Source organism: Odocoileus virginianus, chromosome 3 (assembly GCF_023699985.2).
Source record: "Odocoileus virginianus isolate 20LAN1187 ecotype Illinois chromosome 3, Ovbor_1.2, whole genome shotgun sequence".
In the NCBI taxonomy this organism is placed as follows: Eukaryota; Metazoa; Chordata; class Mammalia; order Artiodactyla; family Cervidae; genus Odocoileus; species Odocoileus virginianus.
The window spans coordinates 96,083,482-96,110,016 of NC_069676.1; the positions used below are offsets into that span (position 1 = coordinate 96,083,482).

At 42.9% G+C, this 26,535-nt stretch overlaps 1 protein-coding gene across 1 annotated transcript in view; it reads right to left on the reverse strand.

Annotated features, from left to right (window-relative positions):
- Nucleotides 1-26,535, reverse strand: part of LOC110127759 (uncharacterized) — a 112,611-nt gene that overhangs the window by 35,237 nt on the left and 50,839 nt on the right. The gene's annotated exons all lie outside the window — the stretch shown is intronic.

The window sequence follows — 26,535 nt, forward strand, 5'->3', positions numbered from 1 at the left end:
TGGTGGTGGTGGTTCTCTCTGGTTCAGTTTCAGTTCAGTCACTCGATCGTGTCCGATTCTCTGCAACCCCATGGACTACAGCTTGCCAGGCCTCCTTGTCCATCACCAATTCCTGGAGCTTATTCAAACACATGTCCATCAAGTCGGTGATGCCATCCAACCATCTCATCCTCTGTTGTTCTCTTCTCCTCCTGCCTTCAATCTTTCCCAGCATCAAGGTATTTTCCAATGAGTCAGCGCTTCTAGATTGTTCTTGTTTCAGATTCTCACAAAACTGTATGTTCTTTTATTCTGGATCTCATCCTCTGGGAGACCACTCCTGGGAAATCTTTTTGAAAGGAGCCTTCACCCTGGTCACTAATACCCCAGAACTTAATTTTACGTATCACACTCGGTAGTAAGACCATTTATGTATTTGTCATCTCTCTCGCCACAGTGTAAGCTCAATGGGAGCAGGCACCATTCTGTTTTGTTTATCAACAGGATCACCAGTGTCTACCATGACGCCTGACAAACAGCTGTTGTTCAACGACTCTCTTTTTACTGAAACAGAAGCATGACAATCCTAGGGGCAAGATCAGCGTGAAGCATCTCTCTCCCCTTTGTGTATGCTGTTGCCTTTTCCATTTGTATGTGATTTACAAACATCATAATTGTCTAATATTTTCAGGAGACCTGGGTTCGATCCCTGGGTTGGGAAGATCCTCTGGAGAAGGGAACAGCTACCCACTCCAGTATTCTGGCCTGGAGAATTCCATGGACTGTAGAGTCCATGGGGTTGTAAAGAGTTGGACACAACTCTTTGTGTGAATGACTTTCACTTTCACTTTACAGGTATATAGCAGGAGAGTTTCCAGTTATGGAATCTACTTTTTATTTTAAGGAAGAAATCTAACATTAATTATGCAGCTGTTGGTATTTGAGCTAAGACCTTTTGTTACTTAATACTCAAATATGCTCTGAGTGTCAAGCATTGTGGGTCCCACTTAACAGAAGAAGAAACTGGAGCTCATGTTAAATAACTTGTCTAGATTTACAAGGCTCGTAAGTAGTGGAGTGGAACCTGAATGCAGCTTGTCTGACACCATCACCAAACTCAGTTCCGTTGCTGCTGTACACGCCCACATGTTACAAATAGTGTAGCTTATACAAAAGACCTTTGCCTGGGGGCCTACACTTACATTCTGATGGTGGTAGTGGTTTAGTCACTAAGTTGTGTCCGACTCTTGGGACCCCATGGACTGTAGCCTGCCAGACTCCTCTGTCCATGGGATTTCCCAGGCAAGAATACTGGAGTGGGTTTCCATTTCCTTCTCCAGGGGATCTTCCTGACCCAGGGATCGAACCCAGGTCTCTGCACTGCAGGCAGACTCTGCACTGACTGAGCTGCAAGTTCAGTTCAGTCGCTCAGTCGTGTCTGACTCTTTGCAGCCCCAGGGAAGATTACAGTCTGATGCCACTTAGTAATTGTGTATGTAACCTTGAGTAAGTGCCTTAGTCTTGGTGAAATTTAACTTCCATATCTCATATCATTGTTATAAGAGTAAATGGCATCAGATGTGCCAGGTATCTAATACAGTGCCTGGAAGTAAAGTAGATGTTGACCACATGGGAGATCTAAAGTAGTATTAGTAGAAACCTTCTACTCTAACTTCTTCTTCGAGGAGTTTTTGCTTCCTTGTTTCCCTCTAATTTAAGAGAAACTTGAGAAAGAAGCTTGAAAGAAATGCCCCTGGTCAATAGGGGCATTGGGTCATTAGGGTCAATAGGGCCCCTGGCCTATATTTTCATCATCATTTCTTCCTGTCACAAATGTTCTCAAGCTCAGCTTCACTGAAACAGGTTTTTTTCCCCATCAATATTGAATATTTTGTAACTCAGAGTTTTCAGCGGAGAGTAAACACTTGTCAGTGGTGAGATGCAGTTCTCGGGGGCAGCATCTCATCTAGGATGCTGAATGCTGAAGAACGAAATGGTCTTCCAAGTGGATTAGAGAAAGTGCCCCAAGACCCGGCAGTGTGCCTCTTCATAAACTGCCCCCCTAGTTTTGGAAAGCTATGCTTTTCCTATCCACCAGGAAGGTTAATGAAGTTTAATAACTTAAGCTCTCCTGCTAACAATTTCTTTTCCAGATACTGCTCATGTTGCCATATTTAAAAGGCAAGTCTGTTAAAAAATGTTAATATGAATATGTCATACCCTTGCTTAAAGTCTCCAGTGAGTCCTTTCAGAAAGAAGCCCAAACACCTTTCATTGTTCAATAAATCTACCATTTCATCCCAACCTACCTGCAGAGCTCCATTTCTTGATACTATTTCCCATTCCTTTAACTGCTGCCTCAGTACACCCTCCATTCATCCTTCATTCTCAGACTGGGAGGTAAGCATGAGGACATGGGCATGTTTTTGTTCACAAGAGCACTGTGAGTGACATCCGCATACTTTACGGATCAGAAGGTATTTCCTAATGTGATTTAAATCTCACCAGTCCAAGGTTTGGATTGACCAAACCCATGGGAAGTAAAATATCTTTATAGGCAACTAGGGTGGTTGAGAGTCCCTTGGACAGCAAGGAGATCCAACCAGTCCATCGTAAAGGAAATCAGTCCTGAATATTCACTGGAAGGACTGATGCTGAAGCTGAAACTCCAATACTTTGGCCACCTGATGCGAAGAACTGACTCATCGGAAAAGACCCTGATGCTGGGAAAGATTGAGGGCAGGAGGAGAAGGAGACGACAGAGGATGAGACGGTTGGATGCCTTCACTGACTAATGGGCATGAGTTTGAGTAAGCTCTGGGAGTTTACTCAATGGACAGGGGGGCCTGGTGTGCTGCAGTCCATGGGGGCGCAGAATCGGACACGACTGAGCGACTGAACTGAACTGAACTGGCAACCCTGCAGTGAGCAGATCTGTCGGCAGCGTTTTCCAGCAGCGTTTGCTCACTTTCTGTCTCTGTGTCACATTTTGGTAATTCTCAAAATATTTTCAACTTTTTCATTATTACTATATTTGTTGTGGTGATCTATGATCAGATATCCTTGATGTTACTATTGTAAATTTTTAGGACTCCATGAACTCTGCTGATACAAGATGGCAGACTTAATGGAGAAATATTGTGTGTGCTGTGACTGCTCCACCAACAGCTGTTTTCCTCATTCCCCCTTCTCTCTCCCTCTCTTTGGTCCTCCCTATTTCTTGAGACACAACAATTTTGAAATTAGGCCAATTAACAATCCGACAATGGCTTCTAAGGGTTCAAGAATAAGGAGGATCACACATCTCTCACTTTAAGTCCAAAGCTAGAAATGATTAAGTTAATGAGGAAGGCATGTTGAAAGACAAGACAGGCCAAAAGCTAGGCTTCTTGTGCCAGTTAGCCAAGGTGTGGGTAAAAAGGAAAAGTTCTTAAAGGAAATAAAAAATGCTACTGCAGTGAATACATAAATGATAAGAAAGCAAAATAAGCATATGCCAATAGAGAGAACGTTTTAGTGGTCTGAATAGAAGTTCAAACAAGACACAAGATTTCCTTAAGCCAAAGACTAGTCTAGAGCAAGGCCCTACCTCTTTAATTCTCTGAAGGCTGGGAGAGGTAAGGAAGCTGCTGAAGAAAAGTCTGGAGCTAGGAGAGGTCAGTGCACTGGGTTGGGTTCAGGAGGTTGAAGGAAAGAAGCCATCTCCAAAACATAAAAGTGTAAGGTGAAGTAATAAGAGGTGATGTAGAAGTTGCGGCAAGTCATCTGGAATATCTACCTAAGATCAATCAAGTGGGGCTTCCCAGGTGGCTCAATGGGCGAAGAAGCCCCCTGCAATGCAGGAGATGCAGGAGACCCAGGTTCAGTCCTGGGTTGGGAAGATCCCCTGGGGGAGGGCATGGCAACCACTCCAGTCTTCTTGCTGGAGAATCCCATGGACAGAGGAGCCTGGAGGGCTACAGTCCATGGGGTTGCAAAGAGTCAGACACAACTAAAACAACTGAGCATGAATATTCATTCAGGCACACTAAAAAACAGATTTTCAATGTAGATGAAACAGCCATCTATTGGAGGAAGATGTATCTAGGACTTTCATAGCTAGAGAGGAGAAGTCAATATCTGGCTCCAAGTTCAGAAAACAAACTGACTCTCTTGCTAGGGGCTAGTGAAGCTGGTGACTTGAAGCCAGTTCTCATTGACCGTTCTGAAACTCTTACAGCCCTTAAGAATTTTGCTGTCTACTCAGCCTATGTGCTATAAGTGGACTAACAAAGCCGGAATGACAGCATAGCTATTTACAACACAGTTTATTTAATATATTAAACCCACTGTTGAGACCTCTTACTCAGAAAGAAAGATTCCTTTCAGAATATTTATTGCTTGTTGACAATGCACCTGGTTACCCAAGAGTGCTGATGGAGATGTATGATGAGATTCATGTTGCTTTTATGCCTGCTAACACAACATCCATTCTTCAGCCCATGAATCAAAGAATAATCTAGATGTTCAAATCTTATTATTTAAGAAATGCACTTCATAAGTCTCTACCTGGCAAAGATAATATCTCTGCTGGATCTGGGTAAAGTCAATTGAAAGTCTTCTAGAAAGGACTCACTGTTCCAAATCCTATTTAAGACACTTGTGATTCATGGGAAGAGTTCAAAATATCATTAGCAGAAGCTTAGAAAAAGTTGATTCCAACCCTCATAGATGACTTTGAGGGGGTCAAAACTCCAGTAGAGGAAGTAACTGCAGAGGTGGTGGAAATAACAGCAACAAAAACAATAGAATTAGAAGTGGAGCTTGAAGATGTGACTGAATTGCTGCAATCTCATGAGAAAACTTTCACTGATGTGGAGTTGCTTCTTATGAATGGGCTAAGAAAATGGTTTCTTGAGATGGAATCTACTCCTGGTCAAGACTGTTGAAAAAGCAAAGGATTTAGAATATTACATAAACTTAGTTGGTAAAGTAGTGGCAGAGTTTGAGATGATTGACTTCAATTATGAAGGGAGTTTAACTGGGTAAAATGATGTTAAACAGCATTGCATGCTACAGAGAAATCATTCATGAAAGAAACAGTCAGTTGATATGGCAAACTTCATTGTTGTCTTATTTTAAGAAATTGCCAGAGCCACTCCAACCTTCAGGAATCACCACCCCCATCAATCAGCAGCCATCAACATACAGGCAGAACCCTTCACCAGTGAAAAGATTATGACTCACTAAAGGTTTAGATGATGTTTAGCAGGTTTTAGCAACAAAGTAATCTAACTGAGGTATGCACTTATTTTAGACATGATGCTATTGGACACTTAATAGACTACACGAAAGTGTAAATATAACTTTTATATGCTCTGAAATACCAAAAAATTCTTGTGACTCACTTTATTGGGATGCTCACTTTATTGAAGTAGTCGGCAAACAAATCTATAATATCTCTGAGGCATGCCCGTGTCTGTATTGGTTAAGTTTCTTTCAAGCATAAGCTATAGGGCTGTAGGCTGTGAATTCAATATTTAATGAACCAACAACATGTATTAAATAAGAATATTTAAACAGAAACCCACATAAAACAAGGTTATGTATTTTTTAAATTTTTTTTTAAGGTTATGTATTGAATGATTGATGAAAACATGACCAGAGGCCTTGCGGAACCTAGCCGTGTGATTTCCCTGTAGTATTCACTAATTCAGTGCTTGCAGTGACTTCACAGAACATAAGTACTGAGACTAATAAGAATGGACTGTATTGTTTACATTTGACCATTTAACAATGAATATATTACATGTATGTTAGTTGTTTAATCAACACAAACTATTAGAATAGGTATCTTTGCAAACATATAAACATTAAAAAAAAATTCTGGCAACTTGTTATTTCCTGGTAATTTTATACGGCCCAATTGTGGTAATTTCATTTGCTTTTGCTTTTATAGCTCTTTATTTTGGTCTCCTAATTTTATACATCAATTTTGTGAAAAACAACTAAAAAACAAATTGTCAAAAACAAGGGTTTTCAGTATTTTTTTCCTTGGGTACTTGTGTCAGACTATTTATAAGTCTCAGGAATCTTCAATTACATTTTTGTTTGTATTTAACTTCAGCTGGTTGAGCTTTTTGAGTAATGATCAAAAGATAACATGATTGTTGTGGTATTGATAGAAATCAAATACATCTTTTAATTGTAGGGAGAATGACATTCCTAGTGAACCAGAAAAGGCTGTGCCTACGTGCCTCTTGTGAAAACTCAGACATAAGAGCCCAAGGGCTGTGTGTTCATGGACCAGCAGGAAAGCCTGGCTCCAACTCCATGCTGTAATATAGAGTTCCTTACATCTCGGGCAGTTTAATATTTTAGAAAAGATCTGTAGAGAAAAGTTATTTTTCTTCAGAATTTATTTTTAATGATATTCCTTAAAATAAATTCTTTGTTTTAATTTATCCTTAGTTACTTTCTAGGCTTTATGTCTTTTTTTACTTTTAATTTGTTCTTGGAAAATTTCAAGAATTTGTGGACACCACCCTGTGTATAGGGTCGCAAAGAGTCGAACACCACTGACGTGACTTTGCACACACGCATGTACAGTGTATAATAGCCCACTATGTTCAGAAAGACAACTGAAATGTTAAGTAATAAATTTTGCCATTTAAACTATTGGCCTTTCACAGTCAATTAGAAAACTAGAGAAACACATTATCCAAGTCGATTAAGACCTTGGTCTCTATGGTATGTACAGCTCAGAGATTGAGATGCAAGAAGGATATAATAGAACTTCTGTTTTCAGACCTTTAGCTAAACATAAAATAAACTAGGGTTCATGAATATTGAATACATAGCTGGTCGCTGGCATCATCATGTAGCCTGTATTTCAGGTGCTTACAGGTGAGGAACCTCCACCCAGGCTTCACTTCCCCAGGGGAAACTGTGAGTTCCACGCTCATGCACTCTCAGCACACTGCAGTGTAAAGATTCAGAAATTGTATCACCTTCTATTGGAAAAACTCCTACAATATTTCCTAATGCTGTGGGCCAGTGATCTTAAAAATCTTCTGTGCAACACAGAGGTTTGTTGGTTGTGTTACAGAAAGGTAACATGTCAAATTTAAGATTAATTGTACATTGTCTTCTTTCTTAAAATAAAAACCCTAGACCCCCTCACTTGCCAGATTTGCTGACCTTTCTTGTGATGACAAGGAGCTACCAGTAGTGTGTTATCTAGCAGATATTTGAAATAATAAGCAAACTTAGCTTGCCCCTTCAAGGTAAAGGTCACTTTTTAATAATGGATGAGAAAGGAAATGCTTTTGAAAGACACTCATGCTATGAAAAAAGCATTTTAGGAATGTTTCTCTCATTAATGATTTAGTTGCCATAAACAGTGGGTTTCACTGTAAAAACTCATATCTCCATATTTAAGGAAGTTGGAATTTTAAAATCTTCCAAATAAGATGTTGTGAATTCATTTATTAAAATTAGTAAAAAGCAATACTGCCCAGTTAGTTTGCATGGATGAGTGACTGACACCATGGAAGATGGAAATTTACTAGCCAAATTTAAAGGAGAACTTTTTGCATAATTGGTGGATGGGGTTGAAAAATGAGCTCCATGATTTAGGAAGTACAGACAATAAGGCACTTCTTCCATTTGAATCTCTTCTATCTTTGTAAAGTGTACATAAAAGTTATGACAGTGACTAAAATTATGAATGAAAATAAACAGAATTCTGAGCTAGGCCTTCAGATTCCTGTCTCACCAAATGTTAAACCAAGACTTAAAAATAATAAGGTATATTAAATAAGGTGGCCTCAATATTTTAAGATGAGAGAAACATAATGGGTCTTTTGAACCTTTAACAAGTAAAATAAATTTTACTGTTTATTTTTCATATTTTAAATTTATATTTTTGTGTAAGTTTAATAATATGAATATATTATCAGAGCAGCATATGAATGTGGCTTATAAAAAAGATCCCATACACTGAGGATGTGTGTTAAAATTTTTCTGAAAGGTTTATGTAATAAACAAGTTCATGGATCACTAATCTGAACTAACTATTCAGAGTAGAAAATTAAAATAAATTAGGGAGATTGGATAGACTTTTCACTTCTTTTAAAACAAAATTTCCCAAAGAGGAGTGTTTAGGAAAAATCTTCCATTTATTATTTGTATTTTAAAAAGTGAAAGGCAATTTAATACTAGAAAATCAGAAGGGATGTAATTGCAGAAGAAAGGATAAAGCATCAAATTATAAAATAACTTCCTTATGAACAACTTAATACATTGTCCGTTAAGGGGGTTCCCTGATGGCCTGGTGGTTAGGATTCTGGGCCTTTGCTGCCGTGGCCGGGTCTGAGAGTCCGCAAACCGTGGGCTCTGAATCCACCTTGGAGCAGTACTGGTCTGCATACCCTAATGCTCACCGTCTTCTTTTTTCCACATGTAACATGTCAGGTCCTTTGTACTTTTTTAAAATTCTTTTTAAAAAATGCTATATGCATGTTGACCTTTCCTGTGATAGTTCTCTTCTTTATTCACGTCTTCCTGGGCATAGGACTCAGGTAAGGTAACCCTGGTCCTATCCTCACTAAAACAAAGACTTCACAGTGGCCAGGAAGTGAGCGCTTTTGCCTTTTCCATTTTAGTTTTACTTTCTGAATACGTAAGGCCCACTCTAACCCCCTGACATTTGTAGTTTCACACAAACATACCTTGGTTCCTCTTCTCTTAGTACATACTAGTTCCTACCCACCAACTACTTCTTCACATTATAAAAGTTATTTTAATTCTATACCTACATTTGGGACATCTTTGCATGTGTAGGTCCAATCTTATTGGTCAAACTTCCTGTTCCTAGTTTTCTTGATTTTTATTCAGTTTCCAAACAACCACTGAAATCTCAGTATTTACTTGCAATACTGGGAAAGAGTATGATGAAAATTCTGTGTATAATTTTCACCGAATTGTTTTCCTTAGTCATTTGGTGTGTATATCAAAGGAGAAAAAGACCCAGGCAAAGAAAACCATACTAAAGAACCCACAGAATTCTCTAGAACGTGTGGCATTTTCCATCACCAGAGCCGTCTCTCAGTCGCAGGAAATGAGGTAAATTGAAACTTTTTATGAAAACTAAATCTGTTGAAGTTATTCTAGTTTAATCACAATGTCAACAAAGAAAGTATTTATTGTGGTCTCATTTCTGTTGTGTGCCTAAGCCTGTGCCCTTGAGAAGTTACACAGCAGAGGTTATCAATTTATGCACACGTACCAAGACTCCCAACACACAAGATCATTCAGTGGGAGCAGTCAGGCTCAACCCCAGACAAAAGGCACATTTGATGCACTCCCTGTCCCCTAAAAATACACCCTCTCCATTTCTTTGTTAGTCGCCAGTTTCTTTCCTGCCCTCCCCACATCACTGTATGGTCCCCAGGCTTGCTGAGGGGCCTCACACAGCGTTTATTTCCCAGCAGGAAATTCCTCTCTCACCTCCTGCTCTCTCTTCTTAAGAAGTGAATCAATGGAAGCTTGGCATTCACTCTGAAAAGCTGTTGGCTTCTGGGATGCAGCAACAGTGAACTGACTAGATCCAGCAGAGTGCAGCATGTTATTTAGTGTAGAAAGAATTTTCCAGGGGACAAATAGGGCAAAAGGGAGACAGATTATGCTTGGTTACGAAAGCACTGGCATTCTGAAGGCATATAAAAGAAGGTTCATAGCATAGAAGAAAAACTGAAAATAGAATGGTGGTGGGGGGCAAGAACTGAAACCAGCAATGAGGGGGCAGGTAAGGGGACATCTTTGCTTCCCTTGTCTGCAGGTGCTGAACAAAGGCACAGCTACGTTTAGAAGGAGTGAGAGATGGAATGTTTCCTCTCAAGGGTACAGAGCAAGACCTCGAAGATGGTCAGGAAATTGTGTCAGGCCAGGACCTCAAATGATGACCTAGATCTCTGCAAAGCTTTTTATATTTGGCAGTCTGGATAAGCTTGTGTATTTTTTTTTTTTTAGAATAGCATTTTTATGTGCATAATCAAAACACTTAGGATTACAAAGAAAACTAATTACACTGAAATACCATTATAAAAATATTAAAGAAAAATATGATAGCATCTGCTTTTTTAATAACATGTTAAACAATAGGATCTGGTAATTGGACTAATTGCTACTGAATTTTGAAATAGTGATGAATATAAGTTATATATTAGTATATGAACTGTAACTATGACACAAAATATCTGTAATTTCTGTCATTAAAATGTTGACAGGACAAACAGTTGACAGAATAGCTAATTTTATGGTGGCTTGTTCCCTATTTTATAATTGAGGAAAGAAACATTTAAGTTTCAGTTGGAGAAAAAAACAGTGAAATAATTAGTGAACATGAAGATGTAACATTTTTTCCATCCAAGTTCAAGGACCTTTTAGTGTTATTATTCTTGGGAGCCCTTGAACTCCAGGTTAAGAACTCCCATAGCTAAGGGCTGGAGAGGTTGGTCAAGGAACTGTCAAGGCGGGTGTCCTTGCTGGGCCAGAGGATGTGACACTGGTGAAAACAGTCTAGGGTAACAGTTTGGAACAGCAGTTGGGTATCTAAAATACTTCTGAAATCCATTTTCTTTCTCTGATTCCCAGTGCCATCAGCCAAATGCAGCCTCCTATCTCTTGCCTTTGTCTGCGCAAAGCTTCCTAGCTCACCCTTCAACCCAGTCTCCCGGCACCTCTCCACAGTCCCGAGGAATAGCTTCATTTATCTTTCAGTTATGCTTCTGGGGGTCAAAGCCACTCTGTGGTTCTTCATTGCCACCCACATGGGGTATGTAGCTCTTTATTGTGAATTTAAAGTTTCTTAGCATCAGCTTTGGTCTGTCTTTACAGTCTAAGTCTCCGTTAGTCTTCTCCGTATATCCCACGATGCAAAGTCAAAGTGAAGCTGCTCAGTCGTGTCCGACTCTTGGAGACCCCATGGACTGTAGCCCACCAGGGTCCTCCATCCATGGAGTTTTCTAGGCAAGAGTACTGGAGTGGGTTGCCATTCTGCAGGCAAACCCCACTATGGTTCCTTGGTTGGATCTCAGTGTATCCCTGTATAGCCTTTTCTCAGGCGGTTGCTTCCATCTCAGAGTTTCTTTCCCACATTATATGGGCAGAAATCTTAGTCATGCTAAAAGCTTAAGTTCAATCACCTCCCATTATGAGATTAGGAACTTAGTCTTACTCAGCTTGGTTTCTAGATGAATGATTATCTATAGCCTTTGCACACAAAAAGATGATTAATAAGATCATTTGAAATTAAAGAACAAGACTAAACATGTGTTATTGGGGAAGTCCAAGATCATAGATTTTAAAATTTATGATGAGATTCAAGGTAGAGCGATTCAGCAGCAGTTCTAAAGGAGTGAGAGAAAGAATTCTAATATCTCAGTGTAAGAAATAGGGAATTGATCAGTTATCAACAGTACATGAACCGTGATGTTCAAGCTGGGTTCAGAAAAGGCAGAGGAATCACAGATCAAATTGCCAACATCTGTTGGATCATTGAAAAAGAAAGAATTCCAGAAAAACATCTGTTTCTGCTTTATTGACGATGCCAAAGCCTTTGACTGTGTGGATCACAATAAACTGGAAAATTCTGAAAGAGATGGGACTACCAGACCACCTGACCTGCCTCCTGAGAAACCTGTATGCAGGTCAGGAAACAACAGTTAGAACTGGACATGGAACAACAGACTGGTTCCAAATTGTGAAAGGAGTACTTCAAGACTGTATATTGTCACCCTGCTTATTTAACTTACATGCAGATTACATCATGCAAAATGCTGGGCTGGATGAAGCACAAGCTGGAATCAAGACTGCCGGGAGAAATATTGATAACCTCAGATATGCAGATGACACCACCCTTATGGCAGAAAGTGAAGAGGAACTAAAGAGCCTCTTGATGAAAGTGAAAAAGGAGAGTGAAAAGTTGGCTTAAAGCTCAACATTCAGAAAACTAAGATCATGGCATCTGGTCCCATCACTTCATGGCAGATAGATGGGGAAACAGTGGAAACAGTGGCTGACTTTATTTTTCTGGACTCCAAAATCACTGCAGATGGTGATTGCAGTCATGAAATTAAAAGACGCTTACTCCTTGGAAGGAAAGTTATGACCAATCTAGACAGCATATTAAAAAGCAGAGACATTACTTTGCCAACAAAGGTCAATCTAGTCAAAGCTATGGTTTTTCCAGTAGTCATGTATGGATGTGAGACTTGGACTATAAGGAAAGCTGAGCACAAAAGAATTGATGCTTTTGAACTGTGGTGTTGGAGAAGACTCTTGAGAGTTCCTTGGACTGCAAGGAGATCCAACCAGTCCATCCTAAGGGAAATCAGTCTTGAATATTCATTGGAAGGACTGATGTTGAAGCTGAAACTCCAATACTTTGGCCATCTGATACAAAGAACTAACTCATTGGAAAAGATAGAAGGGAAAGATTGTTGGGAAAGATTGAAGTCGGGAGGAGAAGGGGACAACAGAGGGTGAGATGGTTGGATGGCATTACCGACTCGATGGACATGAGTTTGAGTAAACTCTGGGAGTTGGTGATGGACAGGGAGGCCTGGTGGCCACAGAGCTGGACATGACTGAGCGACTGAACTGACTGAACTGAACAGTTATCAACTGAAGGTCTTATCTCATTTTATTTGGAGAAATCTGTTTTCATTTTATTTGGCTTTACTACTTGATCTTGCTCCTGTTATCATGTCTGCACCAGTGAAAAAGAGGAGAGGATGGTGATAGGAGATGAGGTTTTGCTTATTGACTGTCAACTATGGTGGAATCAATATCAGCATTGGGTCAGGGTGGGGGGTGTCTAGAGAGTATCATTCACAGTAAGACTATTTTTTTCAAAGGTTCCTTTTACATGGTTTTGACTCCAGCTTTCCATGTCTTAAATGTTGCTTGCCTTTAACCTGTATGAGGTTCCACATAGGAATTCTCATGCTAACCAACTGCAGCTTTACAGCTCCCATCACACCCATTATAGAATAAGGCAATCTCATGGCTGCTGATATCAGACCTGATGAATTCTCTGTTCCCTATAAATTATTCAAAAGCAATTTCGACTTACCAGAAACAAATTTCCCTTTCTATGAAAAAGGCAAGCTTTGGTCAGTTTCACTTTACAATAACCTAATGATACTCAAAACTCAATAGATGCATACAGAATATTTCTCAAGAAATTTGTCCTTTGAAGGCTAAACTGACCTAAATTCATATCTCTTTACCAGATTCAAATGCAACTTGATATCTCTTAGATGAAAGAGCTGGGAGAGAATTAATATTAAACTGACCTTGAGTTCTCTCAATTTCTGATGAAAAGTTTCAAGTTGCAAATGTTCCTTCCGTGCTTTTGGAACACATTTTTCATAGCTAGAGCAGGCTCTCCATTTGCAAGCTCTTTATCTTAGAATTTCTTGGGTAGAATTTTGTGCAACTCATCCACCATGGTAATTCCTTGCAATATAACAAACACATCTGACCACCACACACAATGGCCGTGAGTGCAAAGAGACTTGGGCACTGCCGCCTACTCTGCTTTGTCATCCTGCCTGGCCCAAGGAAACAGGAGATGGCAGACCTGTGTGACTATGCAATATTTAGAACAAAGATGACTCAGTTTAAAAGGAAACACTATCTTAGCTCTGAGGTGACAGGACAGGCCTGCAAACAAATACCCTCCATGGAAATGGTGATGAAAAGTATATCCCCAAAGGAAAGATGCACGTGGCATGTGGACCTCATGAATAATTTGCCTTAATTGCCCATTCTTAAACTTGTGCTTGCAATGCAGGAGACCAGGGTTCGATCCCTGGGTTGGGAAGGGCCCCTGGAGAAGAGAAGGGCAACCCACTCTGGTATTCTTGCCTGGAGAATTCCATGGACAGAGGAGCCTGGTGGGCTACAGTCTCTGAGGTCGTAAAGAGTCAGACATGACTGAGCGACTAACACACATATGTCCTTCCTGAATAATTTGTCTTAACTGTCCATTCTGAAACTTGTGCCCCAAGAATTCCCATGAAGATCAAATACACATACTTTGGCTGATTCTCCTTTTGTGATTTTAGCAGGCATTTTACTGAAATGAGGAGATAAGTGTAAGCCAAGGAAATACAGTGCATCCTGATGAAGCCTCTGACATTTTGGTTGAAACAGGTGAAGAGTGTCTAAATGCCTTTCAGCAAGGGTTGCCTGGCTTCTCAACCATCTTCTCAAAGGCTGCGGTACGTCCTGCAGCTGCTGCTGCTGTTGGCATTACAGCCTGCTAGAAAAATCTGTGGGAGACAGAACTCATGTGTTTTCGCTTTACGTTGTTTGATGATTAAAACTAAGAAAGAAACCAAGCATTAAGCGTATTGGTCTACATCGGGCAACCACACAATCCTACTCTCTCTGCTTGTTTATTTTCACCGGGGTTTGCTTGTCCGTGGAGGGACGAGTTAAAAAACGAAGCAAACTCAGTCTCTAATGGTAGATGGGGAGAGGTGGGTATGAAGTCCGAAGTTAGCCTTGCCCTTTTGGCCATGGTATTCCGAATCAAATGCAAAGACACCAGCGGATGCGAGGCACACGCCCGCTCTCTTCACCACCCCACGTGCGTTCTCGGGGCCCTCACTGCTGTGCTACAGGATCTGAAGTCGCGTCCCCCGAGCCCACATCTCACGAAGGCAACTTCCCACTGTGTCCCTGAGAACAGGATGAGGTGAGAACTCAATGCTCTTGAGGTGTAGAAAGTGAAAGTGAAGTCGCTCAGTCGTGTCCAACTCCTTGCAGTCCCATGGACTGTAGCCCACCAGGCTCCTCCATCCGTGGGATTTTCCAGGCAAGAGTACTGGAGTAGGTTGCCATTTCCTTCTCCAGGGGATCTTCCCTGCCCAGGGATCGAACCCGGGTCTCCTGCATTGCAGGCAGACGCTTTACCCTCTGAGCCACCAGCGAAGCCCATGAGAGCCTGTGAGATGTAGACAGAGCTCACTGTTGCCTTACACCATCCACAGGAAAGCTAATACTACAGCTGTGAAGAAAGCCTAGCGGCCTTTGTTTATTCAAACCAGAGAGAAAAGTGCTCCTTCATATATTATAATTTTTTTAAAAAATCACAAATTATCAAAGACTATTAAAGATCTCTTTAACCCCCCCTAATGTCTCACAGGGTTTTGGCCATGCATTAGTCTTCCCTTTTTCTCTCAGAGGCATTGTAACCTCTTCCTGCTTTAAAGAAAGGACGGAGCCTGTGCTAGGAAAAAGTTGAAGGCCATACTGTTTGAAGAGCTGAAACACTGGGAAAATGCAAATTCTACAGAGCATCAGTTCTCAGTGTTAGCGAGGACAGCATTCACTGTGTGTGTGTGTACACTTAGTATAATCCATATTCCTGAGCCCCAGTCCCTACAGTCAGATTTGGAAGACCCGATCTGATGTCCAGGGGTATCTGACAAGTGCCGAGGTGATTCTAATTTGTGGTTTTCAGACCACATTTTGAGAAACAATGAGATGGAGATCAGCAGGCTCTTTTATAAAAGCTCTTTTAAGTATGTGCAGCTTGTATTTGGTGATTTAGTGAATCTTTTCTGCTCCTGGTGATCCCTGCCTCCCCACAGAGCAGGGCCCGCCTGCAGGACTCAAGCATCCTTACAACGTCCACGTGAGGGAAAAGAGACACACCCATCATGTTCCAGCAGGACGCCTCTTCTTTCCCTTGTTTCAACTTCAGTGCCTTCCGGATGTTTCTTTATACCAGCTAGCAAGTGCTTAAGAACCAACAAGACGAACTGCCTGATGCTTAGATTATAATGACTGAAAATAGCTTACGGTGCCCTCCTCAGGTCCTTTGTACTAACGGTTCCTCTACTGCAATCGTTCCTCCAGATCTTTATTTCATCTGAAATACCATTTTCTCAGACAAGTTTCCTTGACTAGTCCTTGAAACTAGGCTCCTAACCCCACCACTCCTCTCAGTTCAGTTCAGTCGCTCAGTCGTCTGACTCTCTGCAACCCCATGGACCGCAGCATGCCAGGCCTCCCTGTCCATCACCAAACTCCCGGAGTCTATCCAAACTCATGTCCACTGAGTTGGTGATGCCATCCAACCATCTCATCCTCTGTCGTCCCCTTCTCCTCCTGCCCCCAATGCCTCCCAGCATCAGGGTCTTTTCCAACGAGTCAGCTCTTCGCATCAGGTGGCCAAAGTATTGGAGTTTCAGCTTCAACATCAGTCCTTCCAATGAACATCCAGGACTGATTTCCTTTAGGATGGATTGGTTGGATCTCCTTCAGTCCAAGGGATTCTCAAGAGTCTTCTCCAACACTGCAGTTCTAAAGCATCAATTCTTTGGTATTTGGCCTTCATTCTCATATCCGTACATGACTACTAGAAAAACCATAGCTTTGACTAGATGGACCTTTGTTGGCAAAGTAATGTCAGCCACTCTTAAACTCAGATACTTATCAGTGTCGGAAATTATCCACTTTACTTCCTATCTCTTCCCACAGGAAAGCAAAACTATGAGAGCTATTGGGCTTCTATTGTTTTTATGGCTTGTCTCTGACACATAGTAAGATTTCAATAACTATTTTGCCAATAACAGGATGGTCATGAATTTCTCCCAAGAATATGTTTTACAAGTGGACATGGCATGATGGCCTTGCCTTGGCCCTTGGGAATTTCCATACTGGGGCAGGCAGGAAAGGAAGCTGCCTTGGGGGGCTGGCTCCCTTCTAGTTCAGTCTGAAAGTCTCCCTATCAAGGGGGACTCTGCCACAGGAGAAGAAGCACACGGTGGTGGGAGGAAGTCAGGGAGGAGAAAGTGATTTGGATTTCTTCCCATTTTAAGTGTACTTCCCCTCCCCCCATTTATTTTTATTAGTTGGAGGCTATAAATGTCCTTTTTTTAAACTGAGACTTCTTAATACTGGATAAATAGCCTCAACGGAATATCATCTTAAGAAAATGGTCATTTCATGGCAGACAACTCTCCCTATGTATCTGACACTTTCCTAACCCAGAGCTAACTGCTTTATCTTTGCATGGCCTTCTCAGCGGATACTACCCAAAGTTTGAGGCTGGTAGCCTGTATAAAGAGGTGGATTCCAGGTGACTATCAACAACTTGGTTTAAATGCTGGGCCTTCTCTAATAAATTATGTAATCTTTAATCCTCGTTTTCATATTTGGGAAAAGGAGGAAGTTGGTCTAAATTAGGTCAGTCTCTTCCTGCATTCACAAGAATTTTATGTCAATTTACAGTCCCAGGTGGGCGGGCGCTGGGAAACCATTTGTGAGTAAGATGCGCCACCTACTGGTCAATCTCTTAAATTACAAAGTAAGGTTCTAAGGAGGTGCAGTATTGAAACGTCGAGCTGAACTTAGTCCAGATTTTATTGGAAACTTGGAAATCCTCTATTATATCGATTGCACATATTGACTCATTCCCTGCCTTCTGAATGCCATGAGGATTTTTCTATTGATGAGGTATTCATTTTTTCCATTCCTGTGAAATCAGCAAATGACACAAATCTTACTTAATATTTCTTATGTTCACCTCTCTCTTCCAGGCAGTTTGCGAGCTGTGGAAAGACAGAAATATCCTTTTTGGCCAAGAAGACATGAGTTTGAATCTATACTCACTTATCAGCTACATGACCACAGGCAACTTACTCAGGTGAAGGTAACATGGGTCAGGTGAGGGGGGGGGGGTGCGGAATCTAGTGGTTGACACTCTGCACCGGACCCTGTAATTGTTGGTCTATATACTTAATTTAATCCACAAAAGAGTCTTAACAGGTAGACATTATCATGTCCCATTAAATGTTGGTAGCCCACTGCTTTTCTCATCCTGTTCTCTTCTCGTGGATTACCTTGGCATGATCATAATTTCAGTATGTGCACGTATGGCAGAGACAGACCCCTGATTGCAGTGGGTCAGGAAAATGAATGAAGGAGTGTGTTGCTAGACAGCTCTTCCCGAGAATCTGCCTTAGGAAAGGAGATGAGAGCTAGAAAGTCTGTCATAAGAAATGCACGTTCAGGAGAGCCTTCTCTGCCTCCCTCGGGATGTTATAGACAAGCGTGCCTTTAGACTGGGAAAAGCGAGTTTAAAGAGAGCAGCAAGGCCAGACCTAGCAAGGGAGGCCCAGCCTTCCTCTGAGAGGCCTGTGTCTAGCAGGCGATTACTTCACGGCAGTGTCAGCTCCGGAGACTGCTCCCAGCGTCTTGAAACACGCTTCTGTCTGGGCTCTGCAAGCACAAAACTCCATTTGGTTTCCTTTTGGTCCTGTCGGCTGTTTGCGTTCGGCCTCTGAGGCCAGACCCGCCTCCCTGTGCCAGCCTTCTGACTGGCTCTGCCCTTGTTCCCACGGCTTTGGCCACAGCTCTCTCCTCTTGGAATTTACAGTCTTCCTAGGTGACCTCAACAAACAGTGCCAACTCCACATGCAAATGGTTTCATATAGAACACAGCGGAATCTCTTGGTCTGACCTCTGCTCAGAGCTCCAGGGTTCCAGCCCCCCCACAGGATCACCTGGATAGCTACGTGCACAGAACCATTATGCTAACAAGCGAGAGCATAAAATACCATCAGAAGCCAACTGCATTGTTTACTCCTGCGGTCCGTTCAGGCCCATTCCGTGGGGCTGGCTTTCCCCTGCATCTTGAGACAGTTCAGTTCAGTTCAGTCGCTTAGTCGTGTCCGACTCTTTGTGACCCCATGAAACGCAGCATGCCAGGCCTCCCTGTCCGTCACCAACTCCCGGAGTTTACTCAAACCCCTGCCCCTTGAGTCAGTGATGCCATCCAACCATCTCATCCTCTGTCGTCCCCTTCTCCTCCTGCCCCCAATGCCTCCTAGCATCAGGGACTTTTCCAATGAGTCAATTCTTTGCATCAGATGGCCAAAGTATTGGAGTTTCAGCTTCAATGTCAGTCCTTCCAATGAACACCCAGGACTGATCTCCTTTAGGATGGACTGGTTGGATCTCCTTGCGGTCCAAGGGACTTGGACTTGTCTTGAGACAATTCTACGGCAATTCTTTTATTTTTTCTGATGACCATTAGTATGCTTTAGCATACGTGAAAGTCACAGGATACAGTTACTCTAACACGGAGCGCTGAAGAGCCGACTGCCCTTCGAAGCCTGGGCTCCAGTCTGCCTCACCTTGCCTGCACTTAGGGTTAGAGCGTGACAGCCTTTGACAGGGCACTGTGACCATCACGGCAACCGTGGAAGGGAGTCTCATCTGCCTTCTTTTCATAGAAGGACATCAAGGATCAGCAGGTCACGTCTACAATAGAGCTCAAGACACATGGCTAAAATAATTGATGTTATTTCATGCACCAAGGTTTACACTTTGTTCAAAATGGAGTCTCTCACGCTTTGTGCCTCTCAGTCCCCTGGCGTCTTCCTCCAACACAGTGAAGTAAATATGCCGCGACAATCAGAATTCCTGAGTAGAGGCAAGTATTTAAAGCACAGCCCCTTTCTTCTTTGAGATCTGTGAGGCCCAGTGTGTCCACTGTCTCCCAGCCCCCCTCCCCACACACACCCACATGTGGATTCTTGTGGACGTGGATTCACAGAACAGAACAAAAACTGGCTTGTTCTGCTCCAGTGGGCAGAGAATGTTTCCATTCTCTTAAGAACCTAGTCAAGCATTCTGTCTTATCCTTCATAAGTTCATTTTCTCTGCTGGTACCAATGAGCTATATCTACCCAACTTTTAGGATAGATGGCATATAAGGTAAAAGGGTCCACCAGTTACTCCTCTTTCTGTATCTCCAGCCTTTTTCTACTTGCGTGACTCCACTTTCAGAATCATTCACACTTAAACTGGTACCTTACTTAGGCCTTAAGAAGAATAACAAAACAATTCTCCCCTCGTGTCTCCTTTGTGTTGAGCTGTCACTGGAATTTTCCTTTCTTTAATGTCAGACTGGTTCATTAGGACCAACTAAGAAACTTAGAAAAGCTGGAGTGTACATAAACGCCTCTTTGCAAACATCAGAGAGCCTATAAGATAGTGAAGAATAATGGGGCTGGGTTTTAGCCCAGCAGGAGATGGGCCCAACATTGGGGTCATGTCTGTCTGAAGGGGCGAAGATGTTGAGCAGAGATTTCAACACACTCATGGAGTTCAGACCCATCAAGGAGGAGATCTTGATAAATCAGGTTCTGGGTTAGAATCGTGAAGACCAATCTCGGGAATCAGAATGAATGACAGAAAGACCACCCTTCACAATGTCTGAAGGTTGCTTAAAATTCTGAGACAGAATTGCAAAAATGGCAGATGATAGAAACAAGGCATCTATAGGGGATCCTGACAAAGGATGGACTTCAGCATGACTATGATTAATATGTCAAAACATGAAACACAGGTGTAAGCATTTCAGCATGAACAGGAAACTATAAACAAATAATTAAATGGGCACTAGAACTGGAAAAATAATCGTGGAAAGTAAGACCTTTTGGAGATCATTTGCTATTAAACTAGACAGAAGAATTTCAGGAGAATGTATGCAGAATAAAGCACAAAGAAACAGCTTACACCGAGAAGTGGAATATTGATTGTATGACATCATATTAGTAACATCTCAGAGGATTTACAATCTGTACAGAATTTAAGCATATGACAACACAAACATATTACTTAAGACATGGTTAAATCAGATTCTGTGATGTCCATAAAATAGTTTACATACTAATCTGTATTTGACTCTAGAAAGTCTCAATGCATGGTGTAATATTTTTGGTAATCACTAAAAGAACAGTAAAGACTTAGTAACTTCCAAGTTAAGTGGGATCCTGTGTGTGTGTGTGTGTGCTGTCACTTCAGCCGACTCTTTGCAACCCCATGGACTATAACCTGTCAGGCTCCTCTGTCCATGGGATTCTCCAGGCAAGAATACCGGAGGAGGTTGCCATTCCCTTTTCCAGGGGATCTTCCTGACCCAGAAATTGAACCTGTGTCTCCTGCATCGCAGGCAGATTCTTTACCACTGAGCCACCGGGCAAGCCCAAGTGGGCTATTTTTTTAAAATTAATTTTTTTTATTGAAGGATAATTGCTTTACAGAATTTTGCTGTTTTCTGTCAAACCTCAACATGACTCAGCCATAGGGATACATATATCCCCTCCCTTTTGAGCCTCCCTCCCCCTCCCTCCCCACCCCACCCCTCTAGGCTGATACAGAGCCCCTGTGCGAGTTTCCTGAGCCAGAGAGCAAATTCCCGCTGCTGTCTATTTTACATATGGCGTTGTAAGTTTCCATGTCTCTCTCTCCATATGTCTCACCCTCCCCTCCCCTCTCCCCATGTCCATAAGTCTATTCTCTATGTCTGTCTCTCCATTGCTGCCCTGTAAATAAATTCTTCAGTACCATTTTTCTAGATTCCGTATATATGCGTTAGAATATGATATTTATCTTTCTCTTTCTGACTTACTTCACTCTGTATAATAGGTTCTAGGTTCCAAGTGGGCTATTTTGAGAGGAGGCAAGAAAGGTGAGGAATATAAGCAGAATAGAGAGACAGACTGGAAGCAAAACTAACAATACTACAGGTAAACCCAATTATACCAGTGATTAACTGTAAATGGACTGAACACTCTTCACTTATCACCCTATTTCTCTAGTGTCTTTCATAGGCCAGATTTTCAAAAGATGGGTCTGCAGATGCTGTTTACACTTATCCAACTCGCATAATGAATTGTTTCTTTCTTAACTCACTCTGTATACCCGACTTCTCTTGACCAAGTTTCCAAGGATATGCACAAGGCCAGACTCAGCGGAGGCTTCCTAATGGTCATCACGGTATGGCCTTGCAGCAATACCAGGAAACACTATTACCCTCCCTCTTGAAACCATTTTTTTTTTGGCTCCATGATACCGTATTTCCTGGGTTTCATTCTCTCTGTTTGGCCACCCCTCTCAGCCACTCTCCCTGTTTCTCCCTGCCCTGTCTACTCCCTGGGTTTGAGCATTCTCTCTGTATCTCACTTTATATTCTCTCCCTTAACAGTCTCGTCGATTTCCATGGCTTTAAATACTATACGTATGTATATTTGCTAGACTCTAAGTATAAAGTATGTACAATACTCTAACTGTAGTCCAAAATGAACTTCTCATCTACCTTGCTCTACACCCTGGTAACCTGCTCCTTTTTCAGTAAATGATGCCTTTCTGAACAGTTACCAAACAGTTACTTTGGTCATCCTTGATTGTCCATTTTCCCCATTTCCCTACCGCATTCAGTCCATCATCAAATCCTTCTGATTTCAGCTTTTAAATAGCTCTCGAGATCTGTCCACTTAGCTTCCTTATTCCCACCCTGGTCAAGACTACTTAACCTACGGCCTACCGTTGCCTAGACTATGGCACGAGTGTTCTAACCGGTGCTTCCCTTCCACTCTAGTCTCCAAATTTATTCTCCATGCAGCAGTCAGAATGACCTTTTGAAACTGCCTTGCCCACCAGAATGTTGCTGGCTTTCTCCTGTAGCTAGGAGGACACCCAGGAAGCCCTGTCACCGACTCGGGCCCTGCGTTGGCGGCCTCGGGCCCACCTCTTCAGGTGACCGCCCGCCTTCCCTGAGCTCCTGCTCGTGGTGCAGCTGCCCTGGGCTTTCTCAGGCTCCATCAAACCCACCAAGCTTTCATCCAGTCAAGGACTTCATCCTTGTTGTTTCTCCTGCCTGGAGAACCCGCATCCCAGTGCTTTCTCCTGCTAACATCATTTCAGCCCCTGGTGGTGGTTGGTGGTTTAGTCGCCCAGTCGTGTCCGACTCTCGTGATCCCATGGACTGCAGCCCGCCAGGCTCCTCTGTCCCTGGGATTCTCCAGGCGAGAATACTGGAGTGGGTTGCCATTCCCTTCTCCAGAGGATCTTCCCCACCCAGGAATCGAATCCAGGTCTCCTGCATTGCCGGCAGGTTCTTTACCGACTGAGCTAGGAGAGAAGCCCCTCATTCAGCCCTTAGGCCTAAGGTAAATGTTACATCCTCAAGCAGGAATTCATTATATGTTCCTGTGTCTTCTAATCTATACTAAGCCCTCCGTTTTAATCTTGTGTCAGTTCTGAACGTGTGGCTTTCAGCTCCAAATTCACCCCTGAGTACATGCTGGGCAATAATGGATGCACTTCCTCCCCCAGGTTGGCGTTCTTGTTTTTTAAACAATAAGCGCATTGTTTTCTCAGTAGAGGGCGACAGAGGAACATTGCAAGGGGAAGGGGGTCTCCTGCTTTTCGCAGCTGCTGAGGGTGGGTCTGCAGTTTGCGTGCGTGGACCTCCGGGGATGCTCCGTCTGAGCTCGTCACCCAGGACACGCTGTCCCCGGGAACCCTGCAGCCCCGGTGTGACGTGATGCAGACCTTCCTGTGACCCTGCCCATGGGGACCCCTCCTGCCCACCCGGGGGCCCTGACGCCCTCTGCTCGCTCACTTCCCCTGCTCCCGGGGTCCTCCCCACAGGGATCTCTTGTGCTCCGGGCTCCCTGCTTCAGAGGCATCCCCAGCTCCTGTGACTCACCCAGGTACTAGCCGCCAGCTTCAGTTTGCCCGCCCCGGTCTTGGGCTCCACAGGGTTACTTCCTGTTTGCCCTCTGACTGCAGACTAACTACCTCTGTCTCCACAAACTGGCGAGCTGCTCTTATAGCCAGGGGCTTCAGCTACATTTCCCCCGGAGAGCCTTGGAGAGGGCTGCCCTTTCTAGGTCTGCCTTTCCGTGGGTACTCTCCCTTGGTGACACAGCGTTTTCTTAGAGCCTGTGTGTGCATGTGGGCTAGTCGCTCAGTCGTGTCCAACTCTTTGCGACCCCATGGACTGGAGCCCATCAGGCTCCTCCGTCCATGGAATTCTCCAGGCCAGAATACTGGAGTGGGTTGCCATTCCCTTCTTCAGGGGATCTTCCCGACCCAAAGATCGAACCTGAGTCTTCTGCGTTGCAGATGGATTCTCTACTGTCTGAGACATCATGGAAGCCATATTTATATGAAACTTCGCTTTTTAAATCTCTGTATGATTGAACCTCTTGTTTGGATTCAGACTGCTACAATTCTCTTCTCCCACCCCATAATTTTTCTTATTGCACCAATCACAACTGCATCTTTATTTGTGGGTCTATTTCTTCATGTCTGTCTCTTCCACTGATATAAGCAGAAACAGAGCTATAACAGGAACTGTAAGTATAAACAGAGCAGGTACCATGTCTTTTTTTTTTTTTTTTAAATTCCTAGGGCTTAGCATAATGCCTGGCTCTTAAAAAGCACTCAGTAAATACTTGTTGCATGAATGAGTACTGTATAGCTGAGTTGATTTTCTGCTCATTTAATCTGCTGTGTTCTTATGATGCCCCCTTAACTCTTCTCAGTCACTGCAATCTATGCTAAAGATTATGCATGATGTATTCTGGAATTTGTCGCATTACAAGGGATCTGATTTTGGCCCTTTGTAAACAAAATAAAGCCATATTTTTATATTCTACCATTTCCGTGGTAAACCTGTTGTGGTGGTGATGCTTCCAACTGCAGTTACTCAAGATGCTCCTTTTCTTAGCTGTGTCCAAATTCACTATAAGATGCACATTTCTTTTCCAAAGAAGACTAGAAGTGGTTTGTTTTTTTTTTTAATCTATTTTAACTCTAACCACTCTACCACCACCCTTTTAATTTTTCACATAAATTCTACCCCAAGACTCACACACGCACATCCCTACAGGGCCTAGTGAGTAATTTAAATGACTGGGCTCAGCGTGAGGAAATGAGCAGGAGTAGGGATTATGGCAGATTGGAGAGCACATGCTTCACCTGAATGCATTTCATTAAAAAATTTATGAAAACATTGTGCAAGCCAAATACAACATCTGCAGGCACCACTAGCTCTGTGATTGCCCCCTGGCAAGCTCAGACACCGCGGCAGGAACCATTCTAAATCTCAAGAACTAGGAATCTTAAAAGTGTGAGAAGCTTGACATAGGGTTGCTTTACGCATTTGCTTTGCTGAGGAAGGCCATTAAAGAAAAGCTGGCATCTATTAATGTTACTGTCACTATTCACAAAAGGAAACAAAAATTATCATCACTGGGAGGTGGGAAGCACACACTATCAGGATAACAAGCCATCTACTCCAGGAAAGAACCACTGGCAGGCTTGCATCCGTGCTTCTATTTGGGCTTCTGACTATAGATGGGAATGAACTGTGCCCCTCCAGAGTGGCCTTGACTGATTGCGCACTGACATACTGTTTCCAGGGCCCGCTCAGGAGGTAAGAGGGCGGGAGACAGTTTGCATGTGTACTTTGGCAAACTCGTCAGGGGCTTCTGAAGCATACCCAAGCTGGAGCTTCTGGTCTGTTCCCCTTTCATACTCAGAATACAGAAAGCAAGGCTTCTCACCCTGATTACAGAGAATCTTATTTTCCTGCACTGGAGGGAGACAGGGTTTTTGCAAAGCAGCTGATTGGGCTCACATGGCCATGAAAGGCAGACACCTCCTGGTCTGTGTCACAAATAAGTGATCCATAGTCTAGAAATAAGACGTATTCACAATGATTCAACATGCAAAGTCACTCCTCATTTAAAAAAATGTACTGATTTATTTATATACATATAGATAGATATACTGGAGAAGGAAATGGCAAAGTACTCCAGTATTCTTGCCTGGGAAGATCCCATGGACAGAGGAGCCTGGTGGGCTACCGTCTGTGGGGTTGCAAAGAGTCAGACACAACTGAGTGACTAAGCACACAGATAGATATATAGATATTCCTTGTTACGGAGAGGAATTAATGTCTTTGTTAAAATATATAAAATACCCCCCAAACCCTTAAACTTAAGAAACTAGGGCAATGTAATTTTTGGAGCGAAGCCAGCAGGGCAGAGGGCTCGGGAGGAGCGGGCCCTCTCTTGGACGGGGCAGCTGTCTGCCTCCCCACTACTCAGCTGGAGACTTTTTCAAGAGAAATTGGACATCGGGATTTCTGTGCAAAATCTCTGAAATGTATGATGCTTGCATGTGATTAAAAAAAAATTAAACATTGCATTACATGTTGCTGCTGTTTAGTCGCTAAGTCGTGTCCAACTCTTGTGATCCCGTGGATGGTAGCCCACTAGGCTCCTCAAGTCTGTGGGATTTCCCAGGCAACAATACTGGAGTGGGTTGCCATTTTCTTCTCTAGGGGATCTTCCCAGCCCAGGGATCCAACCATCATTTTCCACGTCTCCTGCACTGGCACGTGAATTTTTTTACCTCTGAGCCACCAGGGAATCCCGTCCTGTTGCATGGCGGTGGTGGTCTAGTTGCTAAGTCATGTCCGACTCTTTGTGACCCGGTGGACTGTAGCCCACCAGGCTCCTCTGTCCATGGGATTCTCCAGGCAAGAGTACTGCAGTGGGCTGCTATGCCCTTCTCCAGGGGATCTCCCCAGCCCAGGGATCGAACCTGGTTTTCCTGCACCGCAGGCAGATTCTCTACCGACTGAGCTCCCAGCGAAGCCCTGGTGTTGTATTACATAGGGCAGAGAAA